The sequence below is a fragment of the Mauremys reevesii genome, linkage group 3 (assembly GCF_016161935.1).
Source record: "Mauremys reevesii isolate NIE-2019 linkage group 3, ASM1616193v1, whole genome shotgun sequence".
Taxonomy (NCBI): Eukaryota; Metazoa; Chordata; order Testudines; family Geoemydidae; genus Mauremys; species Mauremys reevesii.
The window spans coordinates 136,098,485-136,124,575 of NC_052625.1; the positions used below are offsets into that span (position 1 = coordinate 136,098,485).

A 26,091-nucleotide genomic window follows, 5' to 3' on the forward strand; every position below is an offset into this window, starting at 1 on the left:
GGTTATATGCTGTATACCAAAAACTAGGCAGAGACCTAGACAGACACCCAGACAATCCCCTAAACAAATGCACAGACGAGCACCATCTGGGGATAAAGATGAATATATATACATGGTGCCCATTCCTGATACATACCAAAATTTGCCCAGGTATGAAACTAAAAAGGGCCCCACAGACATTAAGTCCTAGGTGACGGGGTTTCTTTATGTAAACCACCCGTCAAAGTTAATCTGTTGGTCTGTATAAAATGTCTTTTGATAAAAGTGTGTAGGCTGCATAGATTAATAGAATTTGCAATAGCTTTAATGCAAGATACCTAGAAACTTCTAGACCAGACATTCTGGCCTATTTCCTCTGTGGCTGAAAGCAACCTTTAAGACCCTTACTCAGAAAAGTGATACTAGGAAACAAATTGTCTAGGGACTTTCTGAATATCCGCTAACCTTTCATCTAGTTAGGTGCAAAAGTAGGGTATTTCTGCCCACAAAATACAACAAGTCTACCACAAGATACGTAGATAGTTGTCATTAGTACGTATACAAAGGTCAGCCTATGAAAACAGGTACCCTCACCTTTCCATGGGGGAAAGACAAATTTGGGCATAAAGGGAAGGATTTTTACCTATAAAGGTGTGATAATCCACCACTAGGGCAGGCGATACATCTCTCTGTTTCCTGGTCGTCTCAACCTGCTTGAAGCCTCCTTCTCCTGCTGTCAATGCTAGTCGTAGTATTAATTCTTTGTGAGTATGAAATAATTCTTAATTTCTACTTCACCTCTAAGCATCTATGCTAAGAAGGGTTTAATTTACAACCAGTTTCTTTATAACTATACTTCCTCTAGCAGAGGTGTGAAATTCACTTTAGTACTCTTTGCTGCAGAGTGCATTTAGAACTGTATAATATCATATCATATCTCTTAAAGAATTGTGATACTTTGTAATCTCATACTGCTTTTAACATTTTACATTTACTTCTTGTTTCATTGATTTTAAATAAAAGGTCTTGTTTGACTAAACTTTGTCTCAGTGTACATTCCTGTTATACCCCAATCTCCTTGTATTAAATTCTGTGAAGCCTGATTCAAGACGAACTTTTATCTTCTGATCACACATATCCATACCCATATTATTAATAACTATTAATTATTACTAACATTCTTAATTAATTAGAAAATTAAGTATTAAATAAACCTAAATTAAGTGGATAAATTCCACTGTCCCTACTAACCCTCCCCAAATCAGGCAACAGCTGTATATTCCTTTTAAGTGCACCATTTATTCTAAATATCAGTTACAAAAGTAGGTGAATAGATGAATGAAAAAATGATGATGACATTTGGCATTGCTGTTCACCTGGGCATCTATAAAAGAGTCTTTTTTTACATGTAAACCAATTAGTCCAAAATTATTTAAAAATATTCAATACTATTTTAGCAAGTAATTTGTTTCATTAAAGTAAAGAAAGTGAAGGTTATGTCAGATATCAAAAGAAACTTCCCAAGGGTTGAAGTAATTAAACATTGGAACAGCTTTCCCACACACATTCACTGAGGCATCATCCAATAAAATTGTTCAAATATGGTAAAATCCTGCAATCTTTCTCAGGTTAAACTCCCACTGAACACTGGGTGTGAAGTCCTGGCACAGTGAAATCAATGGCAAAACTCCCATTGATGTTGTTGGGACCAGATTTGGTCCTAGTTGCAAGGGCGTGGTAGAAAGGAGCTTTACATCTATACTCTCTGTGATCAGATTACACTAGCTCTGCGGAACTGTGCTTTAGCAGCCAAAGGTTTTCTACATTCTTCTGATGTGGATGTTACATCACTGAGTTTATAATGATGTTATCAGCCCAGTGGTCTGTCAGGCGTAACTATGCATTCTAGACAGTCAGTCTGTAAGAAAACAGTATTCTGAAGTATAGTTGGAGTAAAAATAAAATACAATCATTTACCTATCGTACTGAACAGTTAGTGCCAACATCTTGATTTTGCTCGTTCATTCTTAGGGAGTTTTAATAATCTGAATACTAGGAATGTAGAAAAATAAGAATTTGAGTACTTACATCCATTGCTTTGGAATTTAATTTGGACCCAACCTTTATCTTATGGCTATGAAATGTTCAGAGAGTTTTATTCCATGTCCAGGTTCCACCAGTAACCAAAAGAGCTGAAATACAGAGAGATGCTATTCCAGTAATTTTTCAGACATGAACACAAGTCCATGTGTCAACCCTCTTCCCCCCCCCAAAAAAGACTGTTCTTGCTGTGCAGGTGGGCAGCTAAAGGCTTAATCAGGAAGGTCTTGTTACACCCAGGAGCAGAGCTGACTATCTGTATTACTTCCAGGTAGTCTGTATCAAAGACCACATTGGAAACACACGTATCTGCATCCTCCTTCTTTCTTCTTGCAACACAGCATGACAATTATAAGATTGCCATCTCACAACTGCAGACTGTTGTACTCAGTGTAGTTGTAGCCATGTTGGTCCCAGGATATTAGAGAGAGAAGGTGGGTGAGGTAATATCTTTTATTGGACCAACTTCTGCTGGTGAGAGAGACAAGCTTCCGAGCCACACAAAGCTCTTCTTCAATTATGGCTCAAAATCACCATCAGAAGTTGGTCCTATAAAAGATATTACATCACCCACCTTTTCTTTCTAATTGCAGACTCAGAAAGTCCTGCTACTTCTGACAAGGTTTCTGTGAACATTTTGAGATTTACCCATCACTAGGAATACACATGCCTTTGGTAGCTATTTTTGAACACCCAAAAAGAAGTAGAGACATTTTACCCTTTGGGAGCGGGATGCATCTACTACTACTTATAAAATGTTTCAGATGGAAAAAAAGAAATATTTTAGTTATCTAGGACCTACAATGGGCCTACTTGTCTTAGGGAGGATTGCAGGCTCAGGTCCCTAAGCAATATCTTCTTGAAAATGAGCTGGGAAGCTTATAGTGAGGTTATGTCTGCACATATTCAACACCATTTTGTAAAGACCATAGTGGAAAAAAAATCCTTGGCCTGGTAGTTCTGATAGGTTTCTCCAGAATTCTTCCAAAGTAATTTTTAAGAGACTAACATTTTGTTTCTATGTAGAGGGTTGCATGCTTTGGTGCTTCTATAGGTCAAGCTCATTGCATAGAAAGTGGCTTCTGGCATTCTTCCAGTTCATGCCCTCAGGTTCCCTGTGTGTCATCTTCCCATTCTCCTCTACTTCAGGGACTTCTTGTAACTCCCCATTCCACCCTTTCCCTCAGGGTCTCCAATTCTCTCCCCCCCATGCCAGGGTCTTCAGGTGTCTGCCATTTCCCATGTGACCAGTCCTATGCTGAAGGGCCCTAGGGCCCCCCTTCACTCAGCCAGAAAATGCATTTGTTTTAGGAAAGGACTCAAATAAACCTCTGCTTTGATGATTTAATTTAGTTAAAGGGGTTGCCCTCCTACAGACTGCAGGAGATGATCTTAAAATAGCAACCAGACGCAGGATGATGATCTTACATTTATATGGCACCTTTCATCCAGCTGGATGCCGGAAGTGGGGACAGGTACTTGTACCTGGTGGTGTGTGACCTGCCCAAAGGTTCTAGTTACCATTTGACTCTTCCTCTCTCTACTGGGTAATAACAGAGCAGATGAAGACTCAATTGAGAGTGCTGTCACACACCATGGAGCTGAAACCACTGATAATCAGGTCTAAGCATAAGACCTGCTTTGGGACAGTGTCTCTGATGCAAGTGACTGCTCAGTGTGCATTAGTAATGAGGCTCCCCCACTAACAGCTGAAATCACAGAGCTGAAATCACTGAGAGCTGTGTTAAGTGGTGGGACCTCAAGACATCGGTGAGCAGGCAGTTGGTGGAGAGGAGAGGAGTGATGAAGTGAGTGGCCGACTGGAATAGCAAATGGGAGGCCAGGGGAGTGGCAAGCAGCCGGCGGAGACAAGAGGAGTGGCGAGTGGCTGGCAGAGTGGCTGGTGGAGCAGAATGGCAAGCAAGTGCCTGGACAGCGGAGCAAGCAAGGTACCTTCTTGTTCCCTCACACAGCCAGGATGGGAGGTGAACTCTGCAGATGCAACTCTGAACTCTGGGTCTGCACTGACCAAGGACAACAACTGTGAGTGGGGTATGGAGAAGATAGGGGCACGTAAAAGGGACTTTTGGTTGCTGGACTTAAGAACCTGAGGCAAAAGGCCACTACCCAACTGACTGGGGTGAGTGGCTTGTTAATGGGTTTATGCTTATGAATCCTCTTTATGGCATTTTCCCAATGCAATGCTGGGTTACTTCCCTTCTTTTATTATTTTTTTCTACACTCAGACTCTGTGCTTGCGAGAGGGGAACTATTGCCTCTTAGAGGCACCCAGGGGTGTCCCAGGTTACTGGGTGAGGGCTGGAGCCAGTTTTGTGGTGCATTCTTGAAAAGGAACTCCTAGATATTGAACCTGACTACAACTGGCAGAAAGGTTACATGCACACACACATCTGTATCTAAAGTATATAATTAATATGTTTGCATGTGTGTTAAAAGGATGTTAAGATTGCAGAGTGAAGTAGTCAAAAACCACAAAATGTCAAAGTTACCCACAGTTACCCCAAAATAACTCCATCCCATCCCATCCCCTACCAAAGGCTGCAAATATTCAACTGGCTAGTACTGACCAATAGGATTGTCTTAAGTACACAACTAAGCCAAGCAGCATGTCTGTGACTCTGACACATGATTGCTTTCTAATTCAATATGTGCATCAGCCAGTCAGGTGAAGGGAACAGTACTAGACTTGGTATTTGTGATACACAGCATCTGATTGCAAATAGAGGGATAAAGGAGAATCTGGGAAGTAGTGATCGCAGTCATTGTGTTTGGGCTCAGGATGAAAATGAAGGTATAAGAAGAAAGCATAAAAACAAGAGAACTTTGGAATAGCTATGGTTACTATACTTGGTATGGTTTAATTTGAACAAGACAGAAGTAGATGTTCCAACACTATTATAGAGGTATATATGCCAGCTTGTAATGTTTTGAATACACATGGTAGATAACTTAGAAGCTTTGCAAAGTCAAGGGAGAGAGGCTTATTGGGTGACGTTTTAAATATACAATTTGGGACAGGAATTACTGAAGCTGACTGTGTGTGTGATGACTCTCCCAATCTGTCTTCTAATTAAATGATTCACTATATTTGTTTCCTGTCTCTGAGTTTCATCACTTTACCTTTTCTTTAGCGACTGGTGTAATGTCATCTGCATTAGCTTTTTCTTTCTTTCTCCATTGTAACATCAATGCTAACTTTCTCCAGTTTAAAAATAAACATGGCAGTGAATAACTTTGTCATGTTTATTTTTAAATGGAATACTAATATTCTTCGAGGTTCCTATGTTTAATCATCTAAAAAAACATTGTGTAACATCATTTTACCTGGGTGCATTACATTACAGAATAAGAACTAGTGTACATATTCAGTAACATTTTAACATTATTTTGGCACTCATTCCTACCTGTAGAAATAGCAGCAATAGAAAAGAGTCACAGGAAACAACCAGAAGATTTGACTGATCCTGTCATGGGGACCACTCACTGCTAGACTGCCTCCTCCAGGCAGTTTGGGGATTAGTTCCCTGCAGGTGCTGCACCCTCCTCTGGTGCTCTCTCCATCCATCCATCTTCTTCTCTCACCCTGCAGCCCCTCTTGCTCCAGGAATGCAGATTCCTGTTTGTGACTTGGCCTTCTGGTCAGGTCACTATAATCCTCCTCTTCCGGGGTATTAAAATCTTCCAAGGCAAACTGTCCCAGGCAGTCCACTCTCCACTGTCTGGTCAGTATCACTTCCCCAGTGGCTGCTAAGGGAACCTGCCCTCTACTCTGGGGTCCCGCTAAGGGGCTCTCTCATCAGCAGCCAAGGTCTGCCCATCCCATCTCTTGCTGCTTTTCCCCTGAACCTTTCCAGCTCTCCCCCTTCTCTGGGTTTGCCAGTCCAAACTCCCTCCTGCCTCGGATTAACTGTAGGCAACCTATCTCTATAGCCCCAAACATCCCCCCTTCTCCCAGGGAGTTCTCTGTAGCCCTGTCTGCTTTCAGCTCCTGGGCTTTATGCAGGGCCCTCCTGATCTTGGACAGCTGAGCCTCATTTAATCAATCCCTGCTCCCTGGCTCCTCTTCTAGGTGCAGCCTGGGGAGTTAATTGGCCCACCTGACCAATTAAGTTGTGGCCCTTCAAGACTTGTGTGGGGTGGACACCCCATCATCCCCCCCCCCACAATATAATGAGATATAACAAGATCCAGACATATGTTTCCTTTGAAGGTAAGAAAAATGGCATGTATGTGCAGTGTTTTGTGGAATGAATTGTGTAGTTCAGAGCTGCAGATCACTTGTGAGCCATAGAATGGGCAATACTTTTCTAAAACTAGCCTATTAATGGTAGAGAAATCCTGAAATTATTTACTGTAGTTTCTATTCTGTTGTCTGCTTTGTTACCTCTGTGGTTTCATTAATACACTCATTTTCTACTCTTGGCCACTTTTTGTGTATATCTAATATGTGATAGTCATAACCTCTATCCTTTTCCCATACATATTTTCCCTTCATTTTGAAGTAATGCTGGTTCAGTAAGCAAATTAATACAAAATAAATAGAGCCAACATGTATGTGAAAGGTTGAAATATTTCATAATTTCATAGTGGGTAGCAATAGACAGGATACATTCTTGAGGCCATATACTGTCATCTTTCTGCATCTTCAGCTCCAAGTGATTTCAGTTGTGGGATTGCATGCATGGATGGGGGACAGTATCATGCTTATGTCAGATGCTTATGGCTATTCTCCTCACCGCCCCCCCCCCCGATATTAAAGACTATCAGAGAAGGACAAAACCAATTAAATTTATCTGAGTTGATTGAAAACAGCATAGTGGTGAAATATGTGATGACTTCTCATTTTGAGCATTCTAGGTGTTGGTCCTGCTCGTGAAGGCAGAGGGCTGGACTCAATGACCTTTCAGGGTCCCTTCCAGTTCTATGAGATAGTTATAGCTCCATATATTATTTTCTATTTATCATATGATGGAGGTCCATTGTTTATTGGGTAAAACTTGATACTCTGCACTTGTTGGTTTTGCAAGATATAATCTATTCCCATTTGTACACATATTGGCTATTCATGAACTTCTAAACCATTTTTGAAAATTGAAGTATTGTATGGTATACAAATGTTAAGAGTGCTTACACGTAATTCACTAGTAACTACTGATGCTCATGTTTTAGTAGCATAAGAATGGGAATGAGCTCAACATGGGCACTGCATAATGACTGAGCCCAGCTCCAGTAATTCTCCCCTGAAAACTGTGCTATCCTTGTGCTAACACAGACAGACGTCACTGGTTCCTCTTCTTCTTTCAACTGTTGTTGAGTTATAGGTTCATTTTGCTATGTTTTCTTTAACAGAGTCACAGACTTATAAAAATAGTCCCAATGATAAGATGAGTTGAAATGTTTCACTTTCTTCCCTATGAAAATGCACCTTGAAAATTTTATTCATACTCATCACAAAGAGGAGAAATGGGGGCTGTGGGAAGTGGTGTGGGCCGAGGGATGTGCTGGCTGCTGCTTCCTGCAGCCCCCATTGGACTGGAGTGGAGAACCGTGGCCAGTGGGAGCTGCGATCGGCTGAACCTGTGGACGTGGCAGGTAAACAAACCAGCCTGGTGCTTACCCTGGCGGGCCGCGGGCCAAAGGTTGCTGATCCCTGATATAGATGATCAGCATTTTAAAAAAGAATGTATATAAAGTTGTATTTATTTTGATTATAACTGTGGCTTTGGCTACACTTACACTTCAAAGCGCTGCCGCGGCAGCGCTTTGAAGCGCTAAGTGTAGTCAAAGCGCCAGCGCTGGGAGAAAACTCTCCCAGCGCTGTCCGTACTCCACCTCCCACAGGGGAATAACGTACAGCGCTGGGAGCCGCGCTCCCAGCGCTGGGGCTTTGACCACACTGGCGCTTTGCAGCGCCGCAATTTGCAGCGCTGGAGAGGGTGTGTTTTCACACCCTGCTGCAGCGCTGCAAATTTGTAAGTGTAGCCAAGCCCCCAGTTTCTCTCCCCAACCTTCCTATACCACTTCTCATTGAGGGGGAAGAAAAATGAAGACTGAACTTGCCAGACTTGTGACTCATCACCCTGATCATTTCTCTGTATTTTGTATCCTCTTTCCCTTCTTTGTTATCTTTGTTTTTTAGACTGTAAACTCTGGGGGGTGGGAGGACAGGGAATGCAATTTACTGAGGAAGGCCTGACACAAAGGCCTAATCACTATCATACAAACACACCTTCTAAGAACACAAAACACAGACCAAATAAACACAGAGATGTTCAAAGATGCATAGGAGGAGTTAGGCCCCTATTTCTCATTGACTGACAGTGTCTTTAAAAATCTCCTGTCCCCATTTTGAACTAAAAATGAAGGTGACGTTTTAGTATCATTCAGAGTTGGATGCCAATTCTTTTTAATAAGAGATGCCGCACATAATAAACGTTGATCTTGCTAACACTTCTATGTTGAAATGATCACTCATTCAGTTTCACCTGCCCGCAAAACAATTTCTAAAAAGTACAAATCTTTGCTAGTGTCCTAAATCTACAAATCAGCATCAAGACAAAAATTCAAACCAAAGCTCTTAACCGTACACCTCTCCAGGAGAGGAAAAGGACCAAATTCTGTGGTCCACCCATTTCCAAAGCCCATCAGACAGAAAATATCCCTTTAAAAGGAAACTATCTGAATTTCCTTTGACAGAGATGGACACAGTCACTGCATGATCTTGGAGCCAAAGCTAAAGGAGGAATCTAACCGGGTCAGCAAAATGTCATACTTAATAGTATCAAAAGTAGCTGAAAGAATTAAACAACAATAGGTCGGTCACATTGCCACAATCGAATCACTTTAATAATTAATAATTCAAAACTATGGAGTCGTAGTGTTATGGAAATCAAATGGGAGTTTGGGGATTTTTTTACTATGAGATAAACAGTCAGACAAATGACTTCCTAAAATGCTTTCTCTAAGGTCTTTGACAGGAAAGGAAGATGAGCAGGGAGGTGATAACTTAAAATGATTAGGAGATAATGGTAACTTATTTATGATAACTGAATAACACCACCATTTTTCAAAGCAGATTAAACAAAGTCAACAAACAAGACACAGGACCACTAAGGTAATTTGTGAATTGATTGCACCTGGGGGTGATTTGGACCCTGATTGTGCAAAGATTTATGCATGCACTTAACTTTTTGCTCGTGAGTAGTTCCATTAATGTCAATGGAACTATTCAAGCATGCAAAGTTATGCACGTGTATATCTCTGCAATATTATGGCCTTAGGTTTTAAGATAACAAACTGAATCTGACCAAGACTATCAGGAACAAACAATTAAAAGAGGATCAGATCAGGAAGACAGGAGATACACATGATTAAAGAAGACAGAAAAAGGCGGCACATTTTTCAGCAGAACTTTCAAAAGCTAGTTTTGCTTTATAACAGGAAAAAGGGCTCAACCAGTTTTAAAACTCAATGGAATTTGAAGGATACCTCAGTGACTCTCCTTTGGTTTCTTGAAGCGACACTGTCAAGTAGCTTAAGCCTATAGATTTTGTATTATGTTTTATAGAACAAAATTAAAATGAAAAATTCCCTTGCAATGGAATGTACTCCATTAGGGTGAAATATTGGCCCCTTCAAATCAAAGGGAGTGATACCGTTGACTTGAACGGAGCCAGGATTTCACCCTTAGGGCAAGAGAAATGGAAAATTAAACTGACGAGTCTGGTTTCACTGTCCAATTTGTAAGTGAAATGCACAAAGCAAGAATCAGCAAAGGACCGCATTAATTCCTGGTGTTAATTCCTTGACTTCAGTTTCATGCAGCCTTATGACATTTGAAAATAGTTTAGAAACACTATTACAAGTGATAAAATATATATTAGGTTTGTAAAATTGTTTCATTTCTGATAATCCAAGGTGTTAACAACGTGAGTGAAACAATTTATTTTTATAAGGCAGTTTCTTTAAAACAAAACAAAACAAAACAAAAAGCAAACAAACAAAGGATAGAAAACTCCCTGACAAATGCATCAAGCTAGGTAGACACCTTACTGAATCTTTGCTATGTGCCTATCACCTTGTTAATCCTGTTCAGGCTTGATTCACCCCTCCAGGGACTGAACATTACACTGTGTAGGGATATGTATATGTCAAGGAGTGTGAATGCAATTTATATTGATTTGTATAAATATTTTCATATTATCAGTAATATTCTCTAACCCTTTCTTAATGCAACCTAACATCTTGATTGCTTAGGCCACATCTTCTTTTTAAGATATTTTCAATGAGCTCACCATGAGGCCTGTAATATTTTTCTAAGTGGTAACAGATAATTTAAACCTCATCAGAGGGTGCATGGGTAGAGCAAAGAACTAATTCCAGAGTGCCTCACCTTTCAGTTATCTATATATAACATTTCATCTGCCAGTGTTGCACAATCACCTTTTTGTAGCTAGGTCCTTCTTTACTTACTTTTTATTTATATACTGTAGCACCTAGGAGCTATGGTCATGGATCAGGACCCACGTTCCTATGTTTTATTTCTCTCTCTTACCCAATTTCTAAGTCATGGCAGAATTTTATATCTCACTCTGAGACTACTTTGATTCTTTAAGAGCCTCATGTGATGGGCTTTGTCAAAGGCTCTTTGAAAATGTAGGTAAATGATATTAACTGCTTCATCTTTCTTCACTTTTCTCTTCACACCACCACAAAGAATTCCAATAGACTAGAGAAATATGATTTCCTTTTCAAGACACCTGATTTTTCTCTACAGAACCCCTTGTGGTTAATTTCTATCATACTATGTTGACCTACCTGTTCTTTAACTATTTATAATTATTGTTTCAACCAGCTTCCCTGATACTGGTGTAAAAAACAAAACCAAAACCTCCTGGGTGTGTATTTCCCAGCTCCTAGTTCCTTTTTTAAAGACAGATACAGCATTGGATAACCTCTGGTTTCCTGATAATATAGCTGGTTTTAATTATGGATTGTTTCCATTAGCAGTTCAGTCACTTAATTCTTAATTCACTTCAGAACTTCAGGTAAATACCATCTGGTCCTGGTGATCTGTTGTTAATTTAGAAATGTGTTCCAGCACTTCCTCCATTAGCATCTCAGTTTCTGACAGTGCCTCAATTTCTAGTATTCAGAAGGGTAGACTGCGGGTAGATAGCTCCCCAACAAACTGATGAAAAGAGGTTATTTAGTTTCTCCATTGCACAGTGGACCGATTCACTCTCTTACAGGTTTCTTACTTCTTGCATATTTAAATAATGTATTTATTTTTTATGTATTTGGTTGTTTATTCTTCAAATTTCCTCTCAACCTTCCTATTTTCTGCCTTACTTCTTGGCATAGTCAATGTCTTTTTCTGTTGTCTTCTTGGGGTTGGATTTCTGCTTTTGGAAGGATATGCATTTTGGGGCTTGAATTCTCTCTTTTACATTTTCAGTTTAATCACACTGTTTTTATTCTTGCCTTCTTTGCTTGGAGGTATGCATAGGAGCCTTACAGGCATAGGTTGCCTATCAGCTGTGTTAAGTCTGCATATCTTCCAGATTCCTCAGTCCTCACCCCTTCTGTGGCTGGCCTCACTATTTTTCTGAGCCCTGGTCTACACTGGGGGGCAGGGAGAAGAAATTGATCTAAGTTACGCAACTTCAGCTGTGTGAATAACGTAGCTGAAGTCGACGTACTTAGATAGACTTACCGCGGTGTCTTCACTGAGGTGAGTTGACTGCTGCTGCTCCCCGTTGACTCTGCCTGTGCCTCTCATGGTGCTGGAGTACAGGAGTTGATGGGAGAGCGCTTGGAGGTTGATTTATCGCATCTAGTCTAGATGCGATAAGTCGATCCCTGCTGGATTGATTGCTGCCCACCGATCCGGCGGGTAGTGTAGACATACCCTCAGTCATCCAGAGCTCCTGGTGAATCAGGGGTTGCAGGTGGTTTATGCCACTCTGACTTCCTTGTGGACTTCCTATCACCAGGAGCCTGTACCCTGATTTCCATTGGTTTCTGCTGACAAAACCCAGGATGTGGCTCAAAACCAATAGATAAGAACTACATCATAATCATAGAATGATGTCCTAATGAGGCATAGAAGGTATCTTATGGCAATACACGATCCATAGAACAGGAACTTTGATTCACGACAAGGATCTGATTCACAAAGCAAAGTTAGTGAAGCATACCTGAGCATTTCTACTAACTGCCTGGAGGCTACAAGCCTGGGGAAACCCTTTAGGCTTTCAGTAAGGAAAAGAAAGCAAGATTATCTAATAAGTAGAGATTTCTCAGACGTGCTAATGAAAACTAAATGTGACCATAAAACACAGGCTTAGAAGGGGCTGCAAGCATCATCTAGTCAACCCCCCTGCCAAGATACAGGATTTGTTGTGTCTAAACCATCCAAGACAGATGGCTTTCCAGCCTCCTTTTGAAAACCTCCAGTGAAGAAGCTTCCACAACCTCCCAGGCAGTCTGTTCCATTGTCCTATTGTTCTTACAGTTAGGAAGTTTTTCCTGAGATTTAATCTAAATCTGCTTTGCTGTAGTTTGAACCCATTGCCTCTTGTCCTGCCCTATGTGGCAAAAGAGCAACTTTTCTCCATCTTTTTTGCGGCAGCCTTTCAAGTATCTGAAAATGGCTATCATAGCCGCCCCCTCCTTAATCTCCTCTTTTCCAAACTAGACATACCCAGTTCCTTCAGTCTTTGCTCATATGGTTTGCATTCCAACCCTTTGATCATCTTTGTCGCTCACCTCTGGATCCTTTCCAGTTTCCCCACATCCTGTCTATACATTGGTGACCACAACTAGACACAGTACTCCAGCTGAGGCCTAACCAGCTTTGAGTAGAGCGGTACTACCACCTCCCATAACTTGCATGCTATGCCTCTGTTAATGTAACCTAAAACTGCATTTGCTTTTTTTGCAAAAGCATCACACTGCTGATTCATGTTGAGGCTGTGACACACCACAGCTCCCAGATTCTTTTCACCAGTGCTGCTGCCAAGCCAGTTATCCCCCATTCTGCATTTGTGCATTTGGTTTTTCTTCTCCTAAGTATAGCATGCTACATTTGTCTTTGTTGAATTTCATTTTGTTGCCTATAGCTCAGTTCTCCAATTTATCAAGGTCCCTCTGCATTTTAGTTTCATCTTCCAAAATATTGGCACCCCCTCCCCGCTTTGTATCGTCTGCAGACTTGATCAGTATGCACTCTATACTTATGTCCAGGCCATCAATAAAGTTGTTAAACAACACTGGACCCAGAACAGATCCTTGTGGAACCCCACTTGAGACCTCCTTCCAATCCGACATCATTCCATTAATACTTGCTCTGTGGTTGTTTAACCAATTCTGTTTAACTTAATGGTACTTCTGTTGAGCCCGCATTTCTTCAGCTTACTTATCAGAATGTCATGTGGGACTGTGTCAAAAGCCTTGGTGAAGTCCAGGTATATTGTGTACACTACATTCCCCTATCCACCAAATCAGTTACCGTGTCAAAGAAGGAAATCAGGTTGGTTTGGCATGATTTATTCTTGGTAAATCCATGCTGGCTGCTAGCGATTACCCCTTCATCCTCCAGGTATTCACAAATTGGAAGTTTTATTCATTGCTCTAGTAGCTTCCCGGGTATCAAAGTCAGGCTGACTAGTCTCTACTGATGTTTAGGTAGAAACAGTCACAGGTAAAAATCTTCAGGAGCAGTGATGATGATTATTAATGAACCCCAATCATGGGTCAAGGCCCCATTGTGCTAGGCACTGTACAAATATGTAAAAAAAAAGATGGTCCCTGCCCCACAGATCTTACAATCCAAGTACATGCAGATTCTGAGTGTAATTATCAGGATTATTAATAATGAGAAATTAGCCCAACAAAGTATTAGATTGTGATAAATTTGAAATATTCAGGCCAAGCAGCTTTTCTTGGACCTAGAGTTAGAAAAGAGGTTGTGAAAACGGTGAAGAGAAGACTATTCAAAGAACACTAAGATAAAGCCTCAGAAATATTCAATGCTCATTTGGTTAAAGCAGCTATCCTACACCTCATTTTGATTTACATGCTTGTATGAATTTGTAATGCATAAGGATGATTTCATTAGCCATAAAAGTATGATCAGGTGACACTGACAACCAACTTTCACTGAGAGAAAAAATATTAAAGTCATTAAGCTGCCAATAAAATCATAGCTTAAAACCACCCTTTCAACAATAATCAACTATGAAACAAAGGGACTGACAATTTGACATGAATCTGAGTCTCTGTGACTAAGGATTCTTTAGTAGAAAACTAAGGCCTGTCTAGTCTAGAAAGTACATCCATCAGTCCACTTCCTGACAAATCAATCATTAAAATACAATGGGCTACGCAACACTGATGGATAAACCAAATTTAAAAGTTGGGCATTTGGATGAAAGCATTAAAATCTTTTAACCAAAATTATGACTATATACAGTTATTGATATTGAATTAAAATTAAAAAATGGTAGAGAACAAAAATTACAAGAATAATTTCTGATCTCACTCAAGTGTAAAAAAAATCTGCAGTTACTCCACTGGAGCCAATGGAGTACTTACACTGGTGTAAATTTGAATTAATGCTATTGATTTTGGCTGAGTTACTCTATATTTACACTTCTGTGAATGCCAGATTTAGTCAATGATAGGCTAGTTAGGAAACAACACAACATTTCTTTACTACAACTACTTCTTATATAGAACATTTCATTTACAGATTCCACAGCACATAACTGAGGTTCAAGAGCATGATTACAACTCAGATGGCAGAAAGTTTGTAAAAACACCAAGCCAATTAGAGCTGTAGACAGGCATACTATGGCCTCAAAGACCCAAGTGATACCCACCAAAAACTTGAAGTAGAGGACCCCTGACTTAGCCACAATGGACCAAATCCATGGTGTTGTAAATAAAAGTTGTGCATACTGTAAGTTGGTCAGGAAAGTGGTGTAAGTGGTAAAGCAATATAACACACTGATTTTTGCATTCAATTTAATAACTTATACACTGAACAAGCACACGTATTGCATGGATGGCATCTAACAAAGGCCTTCCCACAGCCAAGATCGTACACTCCTGGAGCCTTAGAATTCCACCTATGCTTCAGGAAGAGAGGGTTTATTTTTAAATACCAAAGCGGGGTGTTATTTGGTGGAATTCGTCTTGCAGAGAAGGAAAGCTCCAGTGAACAGATGCAATTTTAATTTTAAGGCTCCAGGAGCACACATCATCCCTGTTAGCTGTTTTTCTTGCTATACACCTTCTGCCCTTCATTGTGTAAGTTACTCACTTTGCAGATCCAAAGTAGGGCAGGTTACAGAGCTTTATGGATTACATCTGTCATTTTACCAACTTCTATAACAACTTATACCAACACAAGATTTGGTGCAGAGACTGATCCGCTTATGCCATGTCTGGATTATGCCCAAGAAGATAATTAGGGGGAAGATATATAGGCTTCTCATACATAAGCTGACAGTATTATTAACCTTCTATTGCATTTAGATGATTGTATTTGTGATGTAGGTACAAGTAAAACTGGCACGATAGGGTGAAATTTACAGTACATTCAGTTAAGCATCAATTATCACTACAGCAGTGTAAATGTAATCATACAAGACAACGTGTCATATTATCACCTGATGTTTACCATATAAATAATTGTAGCAATAAAGTACCATTCTCAGCCAAGAGGTTCTAAGCCAGGTCTGATTCTTAGCAGAATTACTGCATGCAGCCATTACAAAGAGTAATCTTAAACCCACTCAATAACAAACTCCCATTGAATTTTAGATATCTCTAAATTGGGAGCTCTATTGGAACAGGTGTCAGTGGAGGTCAGTCTGAATGATGTCAGCATTAGTTTGAAAGTCTATGTATAAAGTTTTGAATACTAGCTTTGATGAGGCATTATAAAATACACGTGTGTGTGGTGGCTGTGCTGAATGAACCAAGGTGCATGGTGCAATGGGGGGTGCACAAGCTGTGTTTGAATGAGGACATACTGGGTATGATTCTGATCTTACTTTTAGCAGTTTAGCTCCATTGACTTCAATGGGGTCACTCTTGAGTAACATCAGTGCGAGATAATCATCTGGCTGGCTGGCTCAGTAGGTGAGAGAGAGAATGCATGACCCAAAGGATCACTAGTTAACTAGAGACTGGATGTTGTCATGTGACGGTATTCCTCCTCTAGGTTCCAGCAATATGGTTCCATTCTCAGCTCCCCCACCTTCAGCTGCTTAAGGAGGAAAGAGAGCAGTGGGAAATCCTTTCCTGCAGTGAGATAACTGCACACAGTAAGAAGATGCCTCCTGCACAGTAGTAGACCTTCTGACCATCTATTGCATTGTGCTTTATTGTTGTAGATTTTGTAAGACAGCGGCAATGAGTGCAGAGGAAAAAAAATCTGGTTTTACTTGTTTTTTTAAATGAGGAAAAATATGATTTAATTTAGAAAGACTTTGTGAATGCAACATGGGCCAGATATCCAAAAAGTGGCCTCTACTCTTGTGTGCTCAAAACAGGAGGCTGGATTGAGGCCTCTCTGGAAGTTTGGCTCCTCTATCGCTTTATAATAAAAGAACTCATAAAATGACTAGAGCGGGTCAGAAAAAGGTGTTGAAATTAAAAACATTTTTCGCAGATGATGCGATTTGAATGACGTTCTGACAGAACCCTGCCTACCAGTCATATTTCAAAACCTGCCTGGTTCCCGGCCAGCTCACTTGCCTTGCTCCTCAGCAGCCCACCTGCCAGACTGCAGTGGAGGACCCCAAAGCTTCTAGAGTCCATGGCTCTGGGGCAATGTCAGAGCACCAGGTCGTAGGTGGTCAGGCCTAATGGCTGGAGTCTGAATGCTAGAGCCAGGGTCAAGGCAGGGCAAGAACCAAGAAGCTGAGGCAGAGGAGAGCGCCAAAATGCAAGAACCGAGGGTTGAGACAGAGCCAGAATCAGAACCGAGGATCACAATAGAAGTTAGTGAAGGCAGGAGCAGGGCTGGTTCTGAGACAGGAGCAAGGCTGGGACAGGATGGAAACAAGGCTGGGGGCAGGGCAGGATTCAGGCTGGAGGAGGAGCAGAGCTTATACTTTCCTAGTGCTTCCAGCTGAGGATCTCAACATACTTTATAAACATTCATGAGGTAAGCCAGGCAAACACCCCTGTGATGCAGGTAGGTATTAATATCCCCATTTTACAGATAGGGACACTGAGGTGCAATGAAATTGAATCATTTGCCCAAGATCACACCCAGAAAGTCTATGACGGGGCAGGAAACCAGGTATCTTGACTCACCATCTTGTGCTTTTATAAAACATCATCATTTCTCTTTATGCCATGCAATTGCAGTGATTTGCACTCCAACAGCTTTCATTTAGGGCCAGATACTGACAGCTTTACTCATGAACAGTACCTTACTCTGTGGAAGGCCCGACTGATGTCAACGAGACAAAAGTGCTATTCACTGTGAGAAAAGGTATCAGAACTTGGTTCATCATCAATAGCACACAGTTAAATATCTGTCCAAGAGATTGGAGTGTAAGTTAAATTCCCTCCTGAACAATTTAAAGTTGCTAATCAGCACTACAGAAAGGGCTTATACATTCTGCAAAAATCAATCACTTTTTTCATTATTATTTCATCCATTTCCTGACCATTCTTTTATCTCTTCTCATTCCTTTTTCTGGGGAAAAAGGGGGCTTAGCAAACAGGACACTAATGAAATTTATTTCACTCTAGTGCATTCCGTGTTTTTCCCTGGTAAATCATCTAGAAATCTGCTGTCAGAGCTGCACAATTCTTTTAAAATAGACCATTGTTTTTCTTTCATAGGAAGGGTCTGAGTGGAGTTGGGTGATTGACAGTGTGGCATGCTGGCTAACAACTAATCATACTAAGTATGCTTCATGGGCAGTAACATTGTTTAAGGGGTGACTCCTGGAGTTTCAGAGGACTGTGTGTGAGCTATTGCTGAGTGCTTAATGGCTGCCACATTTTCTTGCACAGCCCCTCTATTACCAGTATCCAATTCATTGTTTGTAAAGCGCTTTGGGAATGAAAGGTGCTGTATAAAACCAATTTTTATTCTGTCTTATTCCTCTTCTCCCCCACCCCCCTCGATTGACACAGGGGTGCATTTTCAACACAGTGTGCCAGGAATTAAGCAATCAACTCCCATTAACAATAGCAAGAGCTGCAGACCTACTGCCCCCCCCGCCACACCATGTGGAAAATGGAGCCCACCCTGATCAGCAAAGTAGGTTCACACAGAAAAAGAACAAAAGTCCCAGATCCAGTTTAATCTGCTGATAGGTTTCTGGGGAACAGAGCTATGATTATTAGCATTAAAGGTTTGATTAGGAGTTCCATGGAGCTGGAGATTGAAGTATCCTTTTAAATCATGCAGGGCTAAGTCCTCTTCTCAGAGGCACATTTGTGGCTCCTATTGACTTCAATGGAAGACACATCTGTGCTCCTCAAGGTAGGATTTGGCCTATAAGCTTTTCCAGAAGGAACCATAACTAGCAATTTAGGTAATATAGTGACTGAGGGCCCGAGTTTGGGGTGTGCTGGCCCTTCACACGATCGGGCCCTTTATCTTTTATTCCCATAGGGCTGGATTCTGATACCCTCGCTCCAGTGTAGTAGCCTCTTTTCGCCTCAGATAGCCCTACTGACACTCATGGACAAAGGTTCTTCAGTGTGAATAAGACGGTCAGACTCTAGCCTATAGGGACACATTCACTCTGGACTTGAGAAGGGGCAGCTTCACTAAAGACAAGGGAGCTTTTCCTGTTTACACTAGAGACAAATTTGGCCCACCAGGTTTATTTCTGTCACAAAGAAGTGAATCTTATCAGATTTTTGGGGGAAGTCCTAGGCATTTCTGAAATCCAAATATATTTTTAAACTTTACCTCAAAGGGGTGAAAAACTCAGGTGTATCTTACGTGTTAGTCTCCAGCAATTCCTCCTAAGAGATTTAACTTTATCTCAACTGAAAAGAGAAAGCAGAAAACAGAATTTTTTTTTGTTCTATCATGTTTGCAACACAACGAAAACGTGGAATTCTTCTGTCTCTTGCTTTTCACCCTTCTGAACTACTGTCAGACGTCTGTAAATTGTTTGCACTATAAACATGCTTTGTAAGTGAAAGGGCAAGTGTTAAGAAAAGCCAAAGCCAGAGATATGGTATTGAGTCTTTTTTATATATATAACTGACATTAGATGGGGACCAGCTGGATCATCTGAGACAGTGGCATGATGTAGCTGAAACAGCAGCAGAATGGACTTACACATTAATATGAATGATATATTTTTTAACAAATAGTATTATAGTTAATTACAAACAAGAGGGAATGTTTTTGATCAAAAACAGTTGACTTGTTTCTCTGCAGCATTTTCAGCTATACAAAGAGCTTTGGAAAGAGTGACATTATCAGAGGGGTACCACCCAGACACCATCTATTGAAAAAAGCCTGACACTATTACTCTTAATAATGTGGAACCTGTAAGACTCCCTTTTCTCCATTCCCCAACCCATAAGTGCTGGAACTAAGGGTGCTGGGGGTGCTGCCATACCCCCTTGCTTGAAGTGGTTTCCATCATATACAGGGTTTACAGTTTGGTTCAATGGCTCTCAGCACCCCCACTATACACATTGTTCCAGCACCCCTGCCCCAACCCTGAGGATCCTGTAAGAGAAGGAAAGAGAAGGAATTTTGTTCACTTATAGAGACTATTATAATGCCATTGTCTAACACTAGTGGAAAGTCTACACTTCAAGTAGTGTGTTTGAATATGGCTGCTTTAGCTCAAGGAAAGTCAAGAGAATAGCAACCAAAATGTCTTAAAACCTGGAGATGACAATGATTGGGATTATTTCAGGCTTAATCCTGCAGAGCACAGCTGTGGAGTGTTGTATGTAACAGAACAAGGTAAAGTATGATGTGCAGTCCAAGAGATGCCAATCTTGCATTAATGAGAGTACTGCTGTGCTGTTATCATAGTAGTCCTGCCTGATAGATGGAGTAAAACCAATGAGTAGGAAGCACATAGCTAGGTGTCTCATTAGCTTGCTGAAGATTGTGTCCTTGTCTCCTCAGATACACATGTTCTCTGCCCATGCTTTGCTCCTTTCTTACCATGCACACTTGTGAGTATGGGAGCAGGGGGCTTGAGACTTACTGCTGCCCAGTGAGAAGGATTAACTTTGCACTTAACTTTACTTGCACCTTTGCATAGTCCCCAGTTATACTTGTGCTGGAGCACAACAACCCTGAAAACTCTGCTGCACATCATACAAAGACTTCAGGATCAAGGTCAACCTGAGAATCTGAGCAAGAGAATCTTTGTTCCTTCCCTCTTTAATAATAGTAGTTCAAAAGTGCACATCCAGTTACTGCAAATTTGGAATAATCATCCCATCACATACAGACATTTACACCTGTTCTTGGTGTATCCATCTGTAATGTTCTGGCAATGCACATGATTTCAGTGCAAGGTTCCACAGCACATACAAGAGTGGTTTTCTTTATTCCTTTCTATATAGTTTTCCCCCTTGTATCTCTATGGCATGTGTTTTAATATAATGATGAACATTTAAAAATACTTTAAACTTCTAAATCTGAAAAATAGAAATCAAACACAAGTGATACATATTACATAAGCAACACAGAGACAAAGTGGGTAAGGTCATATCTTTTACTGCATCAACTTCTATTGGTGAGAGACAAATTTTTGAGCTACACAGAGCTCTTCTTCAGGAGGACCTGAAGCTCAAAAGTTTGTCTCTCTCACCTATAGACGTTGGTGGGGTAAAAGATACTACCTCTCCCACCTTGTCTCTCTAACATCCTGGGACAGACACGGCTACAACTAAGTTGGATAAGTAATACAAGCAGACATGTAGCTTGTAGGTAGAGTAAAAAACAAAACAAATTTAACCCAGTACTCCAACATGCTCTATATCATTCAATTTGCAGTCACTGGAACACCCACCACCGAGATTAAATGAGAGCACTGTATATTTTCCACAGTGTATAAAGCACACAATTTTTTAGAACAGGTGTTTCTGTAATTGTGATAGATTAAGAAAATAGAGAATGTTCTATTAATCCTCACACTTCCATGTGTGTACTGTGGTGGCCTAGTGCTGGTTCCTAGTGTACTGGCTGTAGGAAGGAATACTGGCCATCTCAAAATCTGATACCTGTTTTCACACTGCGCTTTTCATTTTAGAATCTAGTTTAAATACACTAGTTAACACACAAATATATATTCATGTCTCTTGTAAAAAAAAGCTCCTTTAAATAATATTCAAACCAGCATAACTAAGGGACATTTGTTGCCATGTGTTCTATAGGCATGTGAAATCAGCATGGTTAGACCTGTAGGTATAATGTAGACAGGGCCAGCTCCAGCCACCAGCGCAGGAAGCAGGTGCTTGGGGCGGCCAAGGGGTAGGGGTGGCACCTCCGGGTCTTCGGTGACAATTCAGCGGCGGGTCCCTCAGTCCCTCTTGGAGGGAATGACCAGCTGCTGAATTGCCACCAAAGAATGAAGCGGTGCGGTAGAGCAGCCGCTGAGGTGCTGCTGATCGCGGCTTTTTTTCCCCTCCCTCTTCGCCGCTTGGGGCAGCAAAAAAGCTGGAGCCGGCCCTGAATGTAGAGAAGATGGGAAGCAGAGTCTTCTTGACTGAAGGCCCATACCACCTCTGGAATCCTACAGGCTAAGGCAAATATCTTTAATTCCTTCAACTAAGATTATTTTTTGGTGAAATAGGAAAGTCCCTATGAAATAGTGAGAAAATGGGGCCTGTGGACCAGAAGGTCTATTAACCAAAGATAATAAAAAGAAGAAACAGATATAACAAATCTTCTGAAGTGTTGGGAAATTAAGGAAGTCTCCTTAATTGCCCCATACTCCTGCAAACCCAAGTTGGGGCTCCAGGGTTTCCCCCTCCAGGTGGGGAGGAGGTATGTGATGGTGGAATCTCATGCAAGGAACAAGTTCAAGCTCTCCAGTTGGTAGTGACCCTGCCAGCAGGTAGGGGATCTTGGGGGACAACTACTGCACTGGTGGGGTGCAAAATAAACTTTATTAAGAAAATGCAAAAACAGGGAAAATTCAATAGTGAGCGGTATGGGGTTTGTTAAGGTAGACAATTGGGGAGGGGTTTCTTTTAGTAAATAGTATAGGGCATTTCAATAGTGGGGTACAATAGAGTGGGGTACAATACAGTTGGTAACCAATTAACACTGAAGTATAAATGTAACAGGTAGCTAACAATTTCTATGTAAAGGGTGTGTCACAGCAGCATATAACCAACTAACAGTTATGGGTAAAATGTGTTAAATAACCAACAACTCTAGGTAAAAATGTGTTACAGTGGTGTAAATGTAAAATGTGAGGTGTGTCAGAGAGAAAAAGGGTAACCAATGGGGTTTTATGCTAGATTTCAGCAATACAATTGAGGTTTGGCAGCAGTAGGAGCGGGGTGAACACGTGGGGGAAGGGATTAAAAGAGAGAGAGAGGCAGTGGTAGAGGAATGAGGTTGGGGGATGGGGGGGAGAGGAGCCCGTGGTGTAGCAGAGACCAAAGGCAGAGGCGCTGTGGAGGGAGATTTAAACTCAGGGAGACACAGAGAGCAGACAGGCTGCAAGTTTAAACAGCAGAGAGACTGCAACGAGTGACTGGGGAGCTCGCGGGGAGACACGGGCAAGCTCGGGGGCAGGGGGGTTAAGGCAGCGGGAAGACAGACTTAACCACAATTATACAGAACACAGCAAAATCTTATCTATGATCTAACTTAACCAAGACTACACAAATTAGCAAGCAACAGAGCACAATACCAACAATTCTTTAAACCTAACTTAACCACAGCTATGCAAAATGAAATTACAACTTATCTAGACTAAGAACCTGATTTTAATAGGTGCACCTTACACTATGCCAATTTTTTGATCGGGAGGGGGAGAAGTTCCAGAGGGCAGAGTGGTGTGTGCCCAGGGTACAGCCCCGGGGGGAAAGGGGGGCGGTGTTAACTAGTGGTGGCTGCAGCAGTGGGGCGGCTGCAAGCCGGCAGCCCAGGATACAGTCCAGGAAGGCACAGCTTAGCAGCGGCACAGGCTTATTTTTAGCAGCAAAGGCGCTGTGGAGCAAGAAACAGATTACAGATACAGACCAAGGAGTTAGCTTGGGTCTGTCTGCTGGGGAAACAAGGCCAGCAGCTAGGACATGGGGAGTTTGCAAGAGGGAGTTCTTACCAATCCCCAGGACAGCAGCAAGCACAGAGACAGGAACAGCAGTAGCACTGGAGGATGGAGAGAGGACTCGATTTGCTTACAATAATCAGGAGATCTCCAGGCACAAATTCGTTGTTCGTGGGAGGGGAGTTTAAAAACAGGGGTACGCTCACAAACAAACGAGAGCGGGGAGAGGGCCCCCCAAAGACCCCTAGCTGATCAGACCAGGTGGCAAAGCAAGGACCTTCTCCGAGGTCTGATCAGAAAATGTCCGGCTTTAAAGGCAAACTTAGGCAGTTTCCCACCAGTACTTTTGATTGGCTCCTCTTGATACAGGGGAGCAGAGAAGGCAGGGAAAGGCTGCAGGTAAGCATAGGCATGCCTGGGCATGTTCTGAGCCACAGGTATGATTCATATGCTTAATTAGTTGGCCACTTCAGGTCTTGCATTTCTGGGCAGCGCCCCCCACACTGAGCCCGGGTCTGAACAAAGGAGCCAAACAAAGAAGCAAGAAGCCCCCTCCCTAGGCAGAGCAATGGCTCCAGTTAGTCTGTACAGGCCATTCCTATGAATAGGGCTGTGACTTTAGTTAGCACAATGGCCGGGAGGGGCGGCCACGCAGGACAAACAGAAAGGAAAGGGGGAAAAAGGAATGCAGCAGGGGAACAGCTGTAACAGACAGGTAGCTCAAGTTTTTCTCAATATTTCAATAGATTACCTGCCTGGGCAGGTAGTTCAGGAAGTATCTCAGCAGCTTGTTTGAGTATGCAGGGAATGATAAGAGCTGCACATAAGGAGCTGCACAAAGGAAGCCATGTACAGACCACACAACAACCTGTATAACTCAAGAATTGTGTTACATATTCTTTGAATGCCATCTGCTAACTGACTATTTACATATGTAAAGAGATAGAACAATCTCATTAAAGGCAACAGTAAAGGAAGCACTAGAGGAAATGAAAGGGCTTGAGACAAATGCTAAATCACAAGCCCGCTGGTGGGTCCTTTCTTCTTGTGACTCCACATATAGTCCCAGCCCATCCAGGGTAAACCGAAAGTCCAGTAAACAGCAGCCCACTGACCTAACTTTGGGTCTTCAGCTCAACTCTGGACTCACTAGTCCTTATCCCAGGTATCAGGAAGTTTCAACAGTCCTTATCCTTGTGTCAGGGGTTTTCTATTCCACCTTCCTCAGTGGGCCAGTAGGGGAACTGATGCCCTGTCACTACTTTGGGTTTTGGTTCAGGGACGCTCTACTAAGCAAAGAAGGCCTAGCTACACAACCCCTTGCTTCCTCCATGACCATTTCCTACCTCCACCCGTCCTAGGACTTTCCCACAGCCTCTCCCTGGGCTCAGAGGGTATTTGTATTTCTCTCTAGACCTCTTCTGCAGGCTCACTGCAGAGCTTTTTAGCACTTTCAGACATCCAGCTGATTCTGCTGCAAGAGTTTTCTCCACTCCCCTGGCAGGGCAGTCCCTGACCCTGCAGGAAGTTTCCTGCTCCCTGCCGGCTCATCCACCAACACAGAGAACCGTGAGTGGAGGCACTTCCCCAGCTTTCCTTCCCAGCTGCCATGGGCTCCCTGTTGCTGCGTACCTTCCTTCAGGGAGGCTCTGTCTGCCAGCAGACCAACGGAGCTCCCTGACCCAGACAGTCTTCTCTCCCTGACTGAGATCCAGCAAACCACTCTCCTTCCTGGTCAGCTCCCAGCTGAGTTGCATTCAGCCCTTTTCAGCTCCTTGTCCCTCCAGGCTTAACACCTACTGCAGGGCAGGTGTAGCAGAGCAGGGCTGAGTGAGCCCATAGGCTCTCATTAACCCCTTCTTTCTCAATGTGAGGTTTGCAAGCCACATCACAAAGGCCCTTATTCAACAAAGCAATTAGGCCCAGATCCTCAAAGATATTTAAATGCTAACTCAATGAGAGTTAGGCACCTAAATACCTATGAGGATCTGGGCCTTAAGGACTACTTAAGTGTTTTGGTGATGGGATGGACATAAGCACATGCTTAGGTATTTGCTGAATTGGGGCAAAATTGCCACGTACTAAGATTAAAGACAAAGGATACAATTTTCAGTCCATGATCTTAGTTATGAGGAACATGATGGGATATTAATAATATGGATTTTGTTAAAATGCCAATCTGTTCACACATATACAATTTCCTACAAAGGAACACTCTTTCTTCAGAAGCTTCGCAAATTTGTAGCTAGCAAGGACATAGTGGAAGTCCTTACAAATGAGGATACAAACATGTCAGATAGTTGGCATTTAAATTATAATTTGGCAATAATTATCTTTAGTTCCCAGCAGGCCCAAGAGTTCTCTGTGCAGTAGTGTACTGACATGACGGGCCAGCTCTTTCAAGCCGTCATCAGAAATGTCATTACATCTTGCCTCCAGAAGTTGTGACTTTGTTCCACAGGGAGAGACCAGGTCAACTCTGAGGTCACTCTGCAGCCACTGGTAATGCTAACAACAGGCTGGCAGGAGATTAGAGAGAAACACTCATTCAATAAAGTCAAAAGGATTTTGTCTCCCTAAAGCACTGAGAAAAATGAGTTTATAGATAACTCAACTATTGCTTGCCCTATGGACATTATCCTTTAACTTTCAATGAGGCAGCACATGCTGTTATCCTGCAGGTACCATGTGAAGCTGAACCTCTTCCAGCCTTAGAAAGAAACAGAGACTCCTGCTGGCC

The 26,091-nt window shown here is 42.0% G+C and overlaps 1 long non-coding RNA gene across 2 annotated transcripts; it reads right to left on the reverse strand.

Annotated features, from left to right (window-relative positions):
- Nucleotides 1-1,389: 1,389 nt before the first annotated feature.
- Nucleotides 1,390-25,079, reverse strand: LOC120400317. 2 transcript variants are annotated; one of them, XR_005595718.1, is made up of 3 exons: nucleotides 24,984-25,079; nucleotides 2,068-2,171; nucleotides 1,390-1,897 (listed from the first exon to the last, which is right to left on the reverse strand). It is a non-coding gene; the product is annotated as an uncharacterized LOC120400317 (long non-coding RNA). The 2 variants fall into 2 exon arrangements; XR_005595719.1 differs by lacking the exon at nucleotides 24,984-25,079 and adding an exon at nucleotides 5,505-5,956.
- Between the last annotated feature and the right edge of the window lie 1,012 nt (nucleotides 25,080-26,091).